Raw genomic sequence first — 15647 nt, 5'->3', positions numbered from 1 at the left:
TTCAAGAAACAAACTTCTTAATCTTGAAATCAATAGCACAAAGATGGATGCTTGGGTTGATTCTATGAGAGCTTCCTCCCCTACTCATATCAAATCCACCACTCCTTCTATCAATGAAGATCAAGGCTCTTAGTTTGTGAGTACTCTAACAAATAACTAAATTAAGAAACGATTTTTGGTTCCTTTTTGTAATATGATTTATTAATTGATTGCAGGTACACCACCCGTCTGCTCTGGAGATGTTTGAGCAAATAATAAAAGCTTCAAAAGGGAAGAAAATAGTGATGTTTTTAGACTATGATGGAACTCTTTCTCCTATTGTGGATGACCCAGGTCGAGCTTTCATGTCCAAGAAGGTCTGTATTTCTTCTTTTCAAAAGAACATATGATAGGAGTAAAAAGAGCTACCTTTTTTTACCCAAAACTGATAAAATATGCCTTGTTTGTTTGATAGATGAGAGCAACAGTGAGAAAGCTGGCAAGGTGTTTCCCTACCGCAATAGTGAGTGGAAGATGCAGAGACAAGGTACATTTTCTCAAAACTTTTTGTTTTTGGATTAATTCATAAAAGATCCCACCGATCATTTAAAGGGAGGTTATTTAGCTAACCTTTTCTTGGAAAGGAGTTTAATAGGGGTGAGCTTTTCTAAGGTTAAATGAAGGTTAGAAAACCTTAAAATAACCCCAATTTCAGTCCCACCAAATTGGTGGGATTTGGAGGTTAACCAAACAACCTTAACTTAAAGCAAGCAAAGTTACTCTAATAACTCTGCCTCACCCTAACTCATCTCCCCTCCCCTACCTTTAATTAACCTTCTCAAACTTTCATCCAAGCAGACCTAAGACCTAAAATACATACAATAAAAAGGCTTGGAATGAGTTGAAAAATTACAAATTTCCAAACCAGGCCTGGAAAAAAAAAAGGAATCAGCCAATGCAAATATATCCTTGGGAGCAAACCCCAACAGAAGTTCTCCACACGAATTCAATAGTTTAAAGTACGGAAACACTGACACAAATACATAGAAAGTGTGAAAACTAAAAAGAATCACAAGGACAACGATTACACTGCTCAGAACACTGAGCTCTTCCTCATGTAATTGGATTCGGCTCTTTCCCTATCAATTAACACAGCGAGCACTAGGTCCTATAGCTGAGTGGCAAAGCTCCCCCAGCGAAAACAAAACCTAACATACGAAACATCGAGTGCTAAATCAATATAAGCAACAGAAGATACAGAATATACTTACCGAACCAGCCGAGACGAGAGCATCCCTTACATGGTGAACCAAGTCATAATCAGTGAAATTCACATCCTCCATGTCTTGGGACTCCAATTCCACGCCCATAAGGAAAGAAAAACCTTCAATCGAGCACAATGGTGTGTACGGCGGCTGACTACCCTTCTTCCTCCTTGCGAGTTTAACCTGTCGGCGAAGAAGAACTAGCAAAGGAGTGTTTTGTTCCAAAACAGGGTTTTTATTCCACCAAACCTAGTTTTTGGCATTTATATATTCCCTCCTATTGTTTGGCATTTCTTCTTCCTAGACCACTTAGGATTAGACTTGTAAACGGGCCGCCGGCTACCCGTCGACCTGCTTTTGGACCGGATTTGGAAAAAGAAAATTAATCTTAGATTCAGCCCGTCTATTTTTCGGACATGTTTGGGATTAGTAAAAACAATACGAGTCGGCCCAGCCCGTCCCGTCTATTAATATTAATTAATAAATTTATATATTTATATATTTATATATTTATATATTAAATATTTATCTTTAAGTATAATATTTATTTTTATAATTAACAATTTTATATATATGTGTGTATATATAGGTGGGTTTATATAGGTTGAGCTTGGGATTTGATATTTAAACATGTGTCCAGCCTGACCGACCCGCCTAAATTAATAGTGGACTGGACTAGGCTTGGGCTGAGCATTTTTACATAAAAATCTGATAAGTCCGGCCCAATCTTGCCCATGGATAAGTCTACTTATGGTTGGTAGTTGCTTCTTCCTCCATTTTTGAAGTATATTATTTGGATAAAGGCCAAATTTAAATGAATAAATGTTGAAATTGGTCTTAAAATTGGCATGAATGGTCAATTTAGCTGAAATCAATTTTTGGTATCAATTTACCTTTTAAAGTCGGTTGATAATGTCAAATTAACCCTAAACTTTGTCATGTTCGAATTTTGATACGTAAAATCTATTTTTATACTTAAAAACTATTATATTCTGTATAATCGTAGAACATTTTGGTTTCGACGCATTAATTTATGTGTCAGTACAGAATATTTAATTTTGGATAAGCATTAATTGAATTTAGGATTTTAATTGTACTATATTATATTTTAAATTTTTTTGTCAATGAACTAATTATATTGAGTGGTAAAATGTGAGAAAAATAAATAGAGGTAAAAATCGCACTTACAACAAACAATCTCTCAAACTTGGAGCATGGGCCATGAACAATTAATTCTAACAGAAACTCTCAGAAATAGAGACCGAAAAAATTTCATTGAACCCCTCAAAATAGTATTAGTGCATTGATATTCTGCACAGGCGCATAGAGTAATGTGCAGACACCAAAACGTTTTGCGATTGCGCAGAATATAATAGTTTTAAGTATCAAAATAGATTTCAAGTATCAAAATGTAAACATGATAAAGTTTAGGTATAAAAAATATATATTATATTTTCAGGGCTGATTTGAGCCTAGATTAATTTAATCTTTCTGACCAACTTTAAGGACTGAGTTGATATCCAAAGATTGATTTGGGTTAAATTGACCCTACATGCCAATTTTGAGGGTCAATTTGAACCTTTATTCCCAGATTTAGTTATAAGGTGTGAAATAGTGTAAGTTTAATTCTAACGTTTATAAGGAAAATCAATTTTAGCTCTATATTTCCGAAAATTTGAAAAATCTGGTTTGACTGTTATTAATTGTCACATTAGATATTCAAATGAGTTTGTCGATAAATTGAAGTAGTTTCGTACATTTTTATTGGTTATTTGTAACTATATTAGTGATACATTAAATATTGTTTCCAAAAAAAAAAGTAATACATCAAATAATTTAAACAATTTGACAACAAAAAAAAATTGTTATGAAACTCAAGAATACTCTTTATATTCACTTTTTATTTATTATTTTATCATTAAAATTATTAATTGTTGTTATATTTACCAATAGTGAGATGAGAGAGACTTCTCAATAATAAATTATTAATAAAAAAAATGAATTAAGAGGCACTAAGGTCTTGTTCTTTTTGACTTAATTTCAGTATAAGTAAGTTCAGTTCAGTTCAGTTCAGCAGCATTCAGTTCAGTTCAGTTAATTTAATTTCAGTAATTATCATTATTTATTATAATTATAATTATTTATATATAATTTATAATTTAGTATTATTTATATATAATTCATCATTATTTATTATAATTATAACTACTTATATTCAATTTATTATTATTATTATTTATAATTTAATATTATTTATATTTATGATTATTTGTTATAATTATAAGTATTTATATATAATTTATAATTTAGTATTATTTATATATATTTCATCATTATTTATAAATAATATATTATTATTTATTATAATTTTTTATATAATTCATCATTATTTATTACAATTATAATTACTTATATATAATTTATAATTTTTTATATATATATAATTTTTTATTTTTTATTATAATTATAATTTTTATATATAATTTATCATTATATATATATATATATGTTGGAATTAATTGGATATGGATTCAATTAGGCCCGCCCGAAATGGAACGGGCCCAAATCCAATAAGAATTAGGGTTAGGTGATCTATTTATTCAGTGTAAATAGAAACCATAATCTATCATAATTCTAAGAGAATTAGAAGAGGGTTAGAAATTAGGTTTTGAGATACAGGATCTCCAGAGAATTTTTTCTCTCCTCTTTTTCCCTAAGCCGCCGCCCCTCTCTCTATTTTTGGGATTCGTCGTCGCTTTAGTTCGTGAACCAATTGTCTTCCTCTCCCAATTCTATTGGCGTGGTTGAAGGCTTGACCGGTGATACTAGATCGGGTGATTGATCCGAAATCCTTCCGCTGCAGATCAAGAACGGGATCTGCGCTACAAGAGGTAACCCGTAAACCCGTTTACTTATTCGGATAAATATATATGTTGTGAATATATGCTTATCCCAACATTGGTATCAGAGCCATTGGATCTAGTATTCCGTCTTTACCGCGAATCCGTTTGCGTTTGAATCTTTTTTGAAAGATTAAAAATAATTCATTGTTATTATTTTTTTATGATTATACACTGGAATTGATTGATTGCGTGATTAAATTGAATTAGGGTTCGATTTAAACGTTTTTTACTCAATTAAACTCGTTTTAGGTTTCTGTTACCTTCTGATTTTTCGTTCCGCTCATCAAATCGTAAAACCGACCACACCATCGAGTCCAGAGACCCCGAAAACCTTAGGTTCCATATATTTTTCGTCGCCGGAATCGACCGGGAAGGTGGCGCGTGGCCTTCACGCGCCACCTAGGGGGGAGAAAACGCGTGTCTCCCCCCAGCCCGCCACGCGGCAGGCGCTGGTTGGCCAGCCGGTGTCATGCTGATGCCAGTGATGCTCGTAAAGTATATAGCATTTAATAGGACAAGTGTATCCTATCGCAACAAGTAATATTGTGCTAAGCACGAGATCGAACCATAAAGACTATTTGTTACAACTAGCAAATCTACCTAGAATGATCTAATTGTTTAGAGGGTTGGATAAATGTTTGGGTTTTTGATAACTAATTAATCTAATTGAAAGCAATAAAGATAACAAAATAAAGTGAACAATTGACAGGGTAGAAGGTGAATTAATGGTTAGCACAATCTAGGCTGAGGAATCCTTTGATTAAATCCTATGTATGGGTTTAGGGAGTTCAGATTTATGTTTTACCAATGATTGAAGGTAATTGTCCTAAGTGGAAGACTAATGTGATCAGTATTGTCCTTCCCATTCACATGCATTCGGGTGATGGCTTGATTACGCATATACCCTAGGTCATGCAAAGCATTAGGTTTATTGACAACTAAGGCTAAAGTCGTAGCCCAGCCACAAAGCCTCATTCCTAGTGGTCTCTAGCGAAGTCAGGTTAATACAAATTCGGTATAGACGATTCTGTGGTCAGGTTCTCATCTATCTATAATCCTATTTAATGTCAGGGTCACAGGCATTAAGCACATTATATACATAAACAGGCTAGTTGACCATTATCAATGCTCATTCTAGCATAAATCCTGTTCCTAACATCATCTAGGCATTAAGCATGCATAAACTGATCAATCAAAAGGCCCTAGTTCCCTAATCATACATATTCATATAATCAATTTCATCCCCATCCCAAATTGGATGGGGATTAATTCATAGATAAACTAATCATAGCAATAGGAAGTAAAGGAATAATGGAAAAACATCTTCAATTGAATATAAAAGCAAAAGATAAGAGAGAGATGGAAATCTAAAACCCGTTTTGTCTGATCCGATTACAAAAATAGAAGATCTGGAGCTTCTCCCATCAATTGTTCTTGAATAAGAAATAAAAACTGAAATTAATCTAACCTAGAAAGCTGGAAATCTAATCTAAAAAGCAAAAAGAACTATTCTGAAATTTAAGTCTACATTATGACGACTCCCCCCAAATAATGAAGATTAGTTCCCTATTTATAGAGTTAGGGAGAAACTCTAATGTCTCCGGGGGCAAAATGGGCTATTATAAAGTGTTTTAATGGGCTTCAGGCCCAAATCCACGCATTCCAGCAAGGGGGAAGGCGCTGGTGCGCCTTTCCCCGCCTCGTCTCGTCGAGACTAGGAGTGTCTCGACGAGACGAGGGCCTGTCTCGACGAGACATGTCCTAAATGGCGCGATTTTGCTCCGGCTTTTATCTGTTTAGGTCCCTGGGCTTCCGAAAAGTGCTCTAATGGTCCCTGAATAATCCGGAAATGCTACAATAGGCTTGGGTCTGGTTCAGAAATGCTCAAATAGTCCTGAAAAACCATGAAAACACCGAAAATGCCATAAATAATGGAAAATACTAATTTTAACTAAAAACTATCAAATTAATATAAAAACTTAACTAAAAGCCAATTAAAATAAACTAAATTAATCCTAAAAACCCTATATAAATGGGAGCTATCAGCCAGCTGGACCAACCAGCGCGCGCCACGTAGCAAAGGCCCCTCCACACGTGCCAGGCACGTATGGGTGCGTGGGGCCTCTTCCCGTGACTAATTTTTTCCCGTTTTTTACAGAAACGCGTTTCTGAATTTTTCTGATTTTTTGGGTATTTTTTCAAAAATTTTGGATGAGCAGTTTATACAATCTCTTTTAATTAGGGTTTTCGGGGAGATGCCTGAAATGTTAAGGAGTTCTGTGATTCGTTCCTTCCCTCGCCCGTTCCGTGTAGGAGAAATTCCCTACATGGAAGAGATGGAAGATTTTTATGTTGGTTAAATGAACCATTTTTGTTTTTGGTGTGGTTGTGGATTTAATTTTTGGAACAAATTTTTTCTTTGGGTTTTATTATTCCAGTGTTATTGTTACGATTTCTATTGAAATTTTTGTTCTCTAATGGATTTTTAATAATAAAAAAAATTCAAATATATTTGGATAATTTTTATTTATGGTGTGATTATTCAAATATGTTTGGATAACCATTGGGATCCTAATTTAATTATTATTCAATTTTGATTGGATAATTTTTGGTATATTGGATTGGAATTGATGAGCTTGAATAATTTTATGTGAGCATTTAATTGCGATTTATTAGATCAGTGATTAGTTATTATTGATTTAATGATTATCTTCGACCTTAGTAGTTAAGATTAGTCAACATTAAGATCGAAATAATAAATCAAAAGTCATCTTAATTCCTTACAACAACCATATTTTTGTAATAAGTTGCAAAATCGTTACTTGTGAGTAACAAAATTCTCTAAGCATTAATGTATCTAATTAGTTGGATCTAATACTAAAGTGTAAAGGGTAATTTGAGCCACTTCGATCTCATTTTCGAATCGAAATTTAGAATGAAAATTTGATTGATTAGATATAAGTTGTCTGGAGAATTAATGCGTGTATTGAACCTTTAATAACTTCTTACTAAGTCGTGCAATACCATTGTAGATCAGTCATCAATGGCAGCAGCTAGAAAGTCTATAGTTGCTGAACTCAACAAAGACCTGAAATTAAATGGGGATAATTATGAGGTTTGGTCAATAAAAATAAAGTATGTGCTTGAAGAGCAAGATGTGCTTGCTCACTTGGATACGGTTATGGCCGAACCTGAGGATGGTGCAACTGCTCAGCTTCGTCGAGATTATACGACATGGAAGAAAAAGGATTCCACTGCCCGCATCATCATGCTGAGTGCCATGGATGATGAGTTCACTAGGCAATTCTGTAAGATTGAGTCAGCCAAGGGCCTATGGGATGCCTTGAAGGAGAAATTCGGAGGTGTGTCTCTAACTAGGCTCCGCTCATTGACAATTAAGTTTGACACTTACAAGAAGAGGCCTGATCATACAATGAAAAAGCATTTAAGAGAAATGTCCAACATGATCAGTGAGCTAAATGAAGCAGGTCATCAGTTGACCAATGAGTAGAAAGTGCAAGTTGTTATCCGCTCTTTGCCAAACAGTTGGGAGCACATGAAGGTGCACCTAACCCACACCGAAGCAATTCAAACCTTCGATGCTGTTTGTCGCCACCTTGAGCTAGAGGAGGATCGCCTGGCATCGATTAAGATCAATGCTGAAGCCCATTATGTGGGAGCCCACTCAAGTGGGAGGCGTTCCAATCCTCCAAGGCAAAAGCGTAAGCGCTTCTATGGCCAGGGCAAAGAGCAAGCCAAAGAGCCTATGAATATAGAAAATAGAAAGGGAAAGAGAACAAAGAACAGAAAGAAACCGAAGCTTTCACGTGTGAAATGTTTCAACTGCCAAGAAAAAGGAAACTATGCAAATGATTGCAAAGTTCCTAAGGTACACTACACTAACTCATGTGTGAGTGAAATAAATGTATCTCGCATTGTTCTTATAGCTGAACATGATCCCTTGTGGGTTGTTGATTCAGGTGCAACGGACCATGTGACAAAGGAAAGAGAGACCTTTGTCGAGTTCCGACGAATTCCAATCGGTTCAAGATGGATCTATGTGGGAGACAACTCGAGAGTTGTAGTCGAAGGGATTGGCACATGTAGATTGAGTCTACATGGCGGTCAAACTCTCCTCCTACAAGATGTTCTCTATGCTCCGAATATTCGGAGAAACCTTATTTCTGTTAACTCTTTGTTAAGAATTGGATTTGCCTTTCTTTTTGCTAATAACAGTTTGCATTTAAGTTTGGATAATGAATTTTATGGTTCAGGAATGGTTTGACTATTTTGGATGTTGAATTATATGAATCCAATAATTTTTCTGTTACTACTTCTTCTGTGGATAAAGATGTTAGTTTATGGCATGCTAGGTTAAATCACATTGGCCAAAATCGCATGAATCATTTAGCCAAAGAGGGCTTACTAGGTAGTTTAAGAAAAGTTGAATTACCTCCATGCGAACCATGTCTTAAAGGAAAAATGCATAGAAAATCATTCAGGAAGGGTACTATGGCAGAATTTCCTCTGCAATTAATTCATTCTGATGTCTGTGGTCCAATGAATGTGAGGGCTAGGCATGGGGCCTACTACTTCATCACCTTCATAGATGACTATACAAGGTATGGTCACATCTACTTGATGTCTCACAAGTCTGAAGCTTTGAGTTGTTTCAGAAAGTTTATGAACCTTGTTGAAAATCAACTAGATAAGAAGATCAAAGTTTTGAGAACCGACCGAGGTCGAGAATATCTTTCAGATGAATTCAAAGCTTTATGTGATGAGAAAGGGATAAAGCATCAGTTGTCTATCCCATACACTCCGCAGCAAAATGGTGTTGCTGAGAGGAGAAATAGAACTCTCCTTGATATGGTTCGATCTATGATGGCTGAAGCAAACTTGCCTATTTCCTATTGGGGAGATGCTTTGCTAACAGCTACATATGTTCTAAACCGAGTGCCCTCCAAGACTGTCACTTCCACTCCTTATGAGCTGTGGACTGGTAGAAAACCCGATTTGAGTATGCTCAGACCTTGGGGTTGTACTGTTTTTGCCCATGATACCTGTAGCAAATTTGGGAAATTAGGCCCAAGAGGTAGAAAGTGTGTCTTTATAAGATACCCTGGCGTATCAAAGGGATGTCCTAGTGGGAGAAAATAGTGAAGGCCGAGTGACAGAATTTGAATCACGAGACGTCGTCTTCTTAGAGAATGAGTTTCCTAAGCTAGGAGAAGTTGACACTGATCTCACTCTGTTTGAGGAAATAGATTCAAATGGACCTCTCCATTTGAGTGGGAGGAATTTTGAGGATCAAGGTAATGATATCGATCACTACCAGGAACAAGAACAAGGTCAAAGTTCCAAACCTCAAAATGTTTCGAATGTGACAGATCCTTATTTAAGTGGGAGTTTGATTTCTAATTCTTGTGAGAATTTGGGACAAAGTCTAAGAGATAGGATTCCGGGTTATGATGAATACATGAGAGAAGTTTATCAAAATTCGGAACTGTTGGTCCCGTGTGATTAGTTCCAAGGGGGGGTTAGGAACTAATGTAACTTTTTCTTTAAATTATGTTGACTTAATCAATTCTTTAAGTTACTTAACTTAGTTTAGGTCAGCACGGCCGAGAGATGTAAGACAGCTTTAGTCAGATGCTGACTAGAACTGTTTTACGTGTGAGTTGGGAATTAACACTTGAGGTCAGCTTCCAACTCAGCACCAAGATTACTCAGTGTCAGCTTTTACAATTTATATCCTGAGCAATTTAATCAAGCAACACATATATAGATATATTGAGAGAGAGTTAGAAATTACTCAGCACGACTTATCCTGGCTCGGCCTCTCCGCCTACGTCTAGTCCCTAGAGTCACTTCGGGCTTTTTCAATCCAATACTGAGCTCTTTAAAGGTAGAGCACAAACCGTTTACAAGGCAGTTGAATATGCAAGAGTACCTTCCTCTATTCGTCTACTCAACTCCTACTGAGCGCTATAACCAAACACTCAGATTCTCACTGCTGAGTACTTAAAACCGAGTACTCAGCACAACTCTCTCAATTTTACAATTGATACAAACTTGTTCTTTCTAGATGAAGAACACTTTAGATGATTACAAAATCAATCTAGCTTTTACACAGAAATGGAAATTTGGTGTAAGTTCTTTTCTTGTTTGAATGTGCTTTGTTTGTATATCTTTTCTCTTTTTGTATTTCAGCAATCAGCAAAGGATCCAAGAATGAACTTGTCCTTTTATAGTTGAGGTCTGAAGCTCTAATGATTTGAATCCGGATCTATCCGTTGAATACAAATGGCTCTTTCTTGCGTCATTGTTCTGGTCAGCTTCAGATTTGCAGGCCAATCTTGTCGTCTGAAATTCGCAGGCGTCAGACTTGTCTTCTTCCCGCAGGTGCGTCTTCTAGTGCCAGTTCATCTTTTAGCTAACGGACAGTTGACCCATGCATCTCGAAATTGACTCTGTGCGTAATTCCAAGGCTTCTGTTATTGGTGCAGACAGATGTCGGATCTTGTCTTTTAGCAAACGGATCAATCATGCTGTCCTGACGAATACTCAGCTTGACTTTATTGACGTTGCCTTTGTTCTTTATTTCTGAGTCATATTCTTACTCAGCTTCCGTGGTCAGCTTCGTCTGCAAGCTTTAGTTTGAAGGAAGACTTTTCTGAGTTTCGTTCCACTCAGCTTCTTTGGTTAGCTTCATCTTTAAGCGTTTGTTCTGAAGACGACTTTCCTTCTGTTATGCTGAGTTGCACTCCACTCTAGGGGTGTTCAAAAACCGAATCGGACCGAAATAACCGACCGAACCGATGAATTTCGGTTTTTCGGTTCGGTTTTTGGTCTAATAGGTTCGGTTTCGGTTTGTAATATTCAAACATATCGGTAATATCGGTTGGTTCGGTTTTTTTAATCAAATAACCGAAATAACCGAACCGAACCGAAATATGAATTAATTAAGTTTATTATATATTAGTTAATAGTTACCTACTGTATTAATTATCTAATTAGGTTTAAACTTTTAATTTTTGAATGGATAACTGTTCAGTTACCTCTTCAACTTCAAAACCACAACGTTATTAATATGATAAAAAAAACCTTATTTTTATATTCAAGAAGTTTAAGAGTCTCTAACTCTATTTTTTCTACCTATCGACAACAAGTCCACAACCAGTTTGAGAGTTTTTCTATCGTGTTCCTCTGGTCTGGATCTCTTAATCATCAGAATACTTGTGTACTAGACCATAACAATCAAGCACAATACAAGGTTAGTTATTTTAATTTTACTTTATACTGTCTGTGATGCACATGAGTCTGCTTAATTATCTGTTTTTTTTCTTCCGTGTAAGAAGCACGTAAGCATGCAAGTCACCTTATTATCAAATCCAGATGTGACAATTTCTTCTTCAGAAGCAGCTAAGCATTTGATTTGAGTGTTCTCCTTCCTCTGTAATTTACCGCTGTATCCAATTCCTTGAATCCATTTAACAATCAGACCATCATAACTGCTAGAAAGTATAGTTTTTGGGACATTTTTAAGCACTGCTAATGATGTAACGTTTTTCATATGTCCAGATAATGAGTGGAATAAATTGATGCAGCTCTCTTGATTTCTTTGTCAAATAGGAAGCACTCCTGATTTCTTAATAAATAAAATATTAAGAGTTATAAATGGAATTGGATTGAATGATAATGTAACAAATAAAATAAACTCAGCAGCACTCCTGATTTCTTTATCAAATTTCTGGTCCATTTATAATTTGATTTCAATTCCATTTATAGTTCCACCTATAATTCTTAATATTTTATTTGTTACATTATCATTCAATCCAATTCCATTTATAACTCTTAATATTTTATTTGCTTTTCATATCTAATGTTGATATATTATGTTTTTAGTGTATAAAAAAATCTTATATGATACTTAATATTTATATACAGTATTAGAATCAGTATATATATTACTGTTTTAAATGTATTTTTTTAATTTTTAAATTGTTTTAGATGGCTGGAGTTCAAGATCAAACTCAGACTGAAGTTGCTGAACAAGTAGTAAATGTTGCTTCACAATCAAAAGAAACTGAAGCAGCTCCAAAGCAAAAACCAAAGAGGAAGAAAATGAAGCCAAGAGCTCAAGTATGGGGTCATTTCACCAAATTTACAGATGGGGAGGGCAATATAAAAGGCAAGTGTAATTACTGTGAGAAAGATTTTTTTTGTGATCCATACAAGAATGGAACCACTGCATTGAATACTCATATGCGTGCATGTAAGAAAAATCCACATAGCGTTGAGACTAGACAAAAACAGTTAGCTTTGCAACCCATGATGGCAGAGGGTAATGCTGAAACTAATACTGGCTCTTTGTCTGCCTGGAAATTTGAACAAAATGCATGTAGAGAGAGTCTAGCACTTATGATAATTATTGATGAACTCCCATTTAAGTTTGTTGAACATGAGGGGTACAGGAAACACATGGCTGTTGCTCAACCTAGGTTCAAAATTCCTTCTAGATCCACTGTGGCACGTGATGTATATCAACTTTACTTGAATGAAAAAACTAGAATGAGGGACTATTTTGTAGCTAGTAAGCAAAGAATTTCCATCACTACTAATACCTGGACTTCTATCCAAACGTTGAATTACATGTGTATCACAGCACATTACATTGATGCTGAATGGAAACTGCAAAAGAAAATTTTGAATTTTTGTACGATTTCTTCTCATAAGGGTGATGCTATTGGTAAGACTGTTGAATCATGTTTACTTGAGTGGGGGATTAGTGGTGTTTTCACAGTTACAGTCGACAATGCTAGCTCTAATGATACTGCAGTTTCTTACTTGAAAAAGAAGTTTGTCAATTGGGAGGGTTGTATTGGAAGTTGCAAATTTCTTCACATGCGATGTATTGCCCATATTCTTAACTTGGTTGTGGTTGAAGGCTTGAAAGAATTAATAGAGCCTATAAAAAAATTAGGAATGCTGTGAGGTATATTAGGCAATCACCTGCTAGGTTTAAAAAGTTCAAAGAAAGCATTGAAGCTGAAAAAATTCCTGACAAAAATGTACTGTGTCTAGATGTGTGCACTCGATGGAATTCCATGTATCTAATGTTAGACACTGCACAAAAGTTTGAGAGTGCATTTGAAAGATATGGGAGTGATTATGATCCTTTTTATAGTGTTGAATTGAGTGTAGAAGAAAGTGTTCCTCTTTCTAGTGATTGGGCTGTTGTTAGATCCTTGTGTGTTATGCTTAAAGAATTTTATGATGCTACTTTGCGTATCTCTGGATCTTTATATGTCACTTCTAATACTTTTTGGGGTGAGGTTGCACATCTATATGGTGAAATATTGAAATGGCAAAAAAGTGATGATATAGATTTCAGTTTAATGGGCATGAGAATGAAAACGAAGTTTGACAAATATTGGGGGGATACTACAAAAGTTAATATGCTTGTTTATTTTGCTGTTATTCTTGATCCACATGAAAAACTTGAGGTTATGGAAGATGTTTTCATTGAGATGTATGGTGAACTTCATGGGACTGCATTATTTAAGAATGTGAAAAAGGAAATGTTAGAGTTATATAAAGATTATAGGAAAAAACTCCAATCTCCCCAAGATAGTGGAAGTCAAGTAGATAATCTGAGTGAGATTTCGGTTAGGAAGACAAGGCCTTTACTTCGAGATAAGTTTAAGAGGGCAAGAATAGATGGTGGGAGTGGAGAAATTAAATCAGAGTTAGAAAAGTATTTAAGTGAGGTGGTACAAGATGATCATGAAGATTTTGAGATTTTAAAGTGGTGGAAGATAAATTCTGAAAGGTTTCCGATCCTAGCACAAATGGCTAAAGATGTATTGGCATTTCCTATATCCACTGTGGCCTCTGAATCTGCATTTAGCACAGGGGGCGAGTTTTTGATCCATTTAGGAGTTCTTTGACTCCTAAATTTGTAGAAGGTTTAATATGTGCTCAAGATTGGTTGCGATCATCACCTTACAAACCGAATGTGGAGAAAAATATAGATGAAATTCAAAGACAAGAAGATGGTAATTTTTTATTTTCTATTTGATAATTATATTCACATGATTTAAAGTATTACATGATGAATAATCCTCTTTTTTTTCTTCTTTTTTTTCAGATTTACCAATTGGAGAATTTGGTATGTTTTATTAATTTTAGTATTTGTGATCAATTTTCAATTTAGTAAAATATAGTTCTGTACATGGTTAATTTTTTTAAAGTAATATATATGCTCTTAACTTCTTTTTTTTATTATTCCAGAAACATTGGCTATTTAGTGAGAAAGTTGGTTGGTTGCTCAACTTTTTTTCTGCTATACTTCACTATGCAGGTAAAAGTTACATTTCATTTTATGTATTTTTTTATTTGTTCTAGTTGGATTCTTTTGTTTCTGTAAATAAAATTAAATTTATAATATAATTTTCACATTTCAGGTTGGATGAAGGGATGAATTGCTTTTTGGAATATTGTTATTTCTTAGTGATGTTTAGGTTCAAGGATGAAAGTATAGATTTTTATTGTTTATTTTGCTGTTGGTTTGTTTTGCTACTTTTGGCAATGGCATGGATGATTATAAATTTCTAATTTCTGAATATTCGGATATTTAATGTATGTGTGTTTGATAAACATATTATATATATATATTGAATTACAAAGTTATAATTTTAAATTTATTAAATTAATTGAATTGATGTTCCAAATTGTATGTGCACTACAAGAAAATTGATTTTTGGTAACGGAAAAAGTCATTGCAAAAAATATTTTTGGCAACAACATGTCATCTTTTGCAACGACTATTGGTCATTGTGATACATTCCGTTACTAAAAGTTTCTGCAACGACTTACTGTTGTTGCCGAAAATATATATTGGGCAACAACCAGCTTGTTGCGAAAGCTTTGTCGTTGCCAAATATTGACCGTATGTGAGAGATTGAAAGTTTTCTTTTGCCACAAGATTCAGCGTTGCTAAATATGATATCGTTGCGATAAATATTTTCATTTATACCAACAACATACTATCGTTGCGATAAATATTTTCATTTACAGCCAGGAAGCTATGGTTGCCAAAATTGTTGCCTTTTTCCATCCACACCAATTTTTGACGGGTAAATGTGAGAAGTTTATAGCAACAATCTTTGACAACGAGCCAAAAATATTCGTTGCTAAAGTTATTTTTTACCAACAACTTTTTTGGTTATTGCGAAAACTTGTTGCCAAAAAGCAATTTTCTTGTAGTGGTGCTGCACTGCATATATTGATATTAAATTGTGCAAAACAGTGTCAATAATCATACATGCATGGTTTTAAATTTAGTTTGCATATTTGACTTAGTACAAAGTAATCATAATTTAAATTAAAGTACAAAGTAATTAAAATTCTAAGAAAAATTGTATAACAAATGCCATAACCGAAAACCGAACCGAAATACTCGGTTCGGTTAGATTCGGTTTGTAATATTATTCGG

At 34.7% G+C, this 15647-nt stretch overlaps 1 long non-coding RNA gene across 1 annotated transcript; it reads right to left on the bottom strand.

Moving 5' to 3' along the window:
- Nucleotides 1–856: 856 nt before the first annotated feature.
- LOC136230700 (uncharacterized) lies at nt 857–1461 on the bottom strand. Its single transcript, XR_010689504.1, has 2 exons — nt 1281–1461; nt 857–1187 (listed from the first exon to the last, which is right to left on the bottom strand). It is a non-coding gene; the product is annotated as an uncharacterized lncRNA (long non-coding RNA).
- Nucleotides 1462–15647: the final 14186 nt, after the last annotated feature.

Source organism: Euphorbia lathyris, chromosome 5, assembly GCF_963576675.1.
Source record: "Euphorbia lathyris chromosome 5, ddEupLath1.1, whole genome shotgun sequence".
NCBI classification, from domain to species: Eukaryota; Viridiplantae; Streptophyta; class Magnoliopsida; order Malpighiales; family Euphorbiaceae; genus Euphorbia; species Euphorbia lathyris.
Note: the sequence above shows the minus strand (reverse complement) of the source record. Positions and strands in the feature narration are given on the sequence as shown.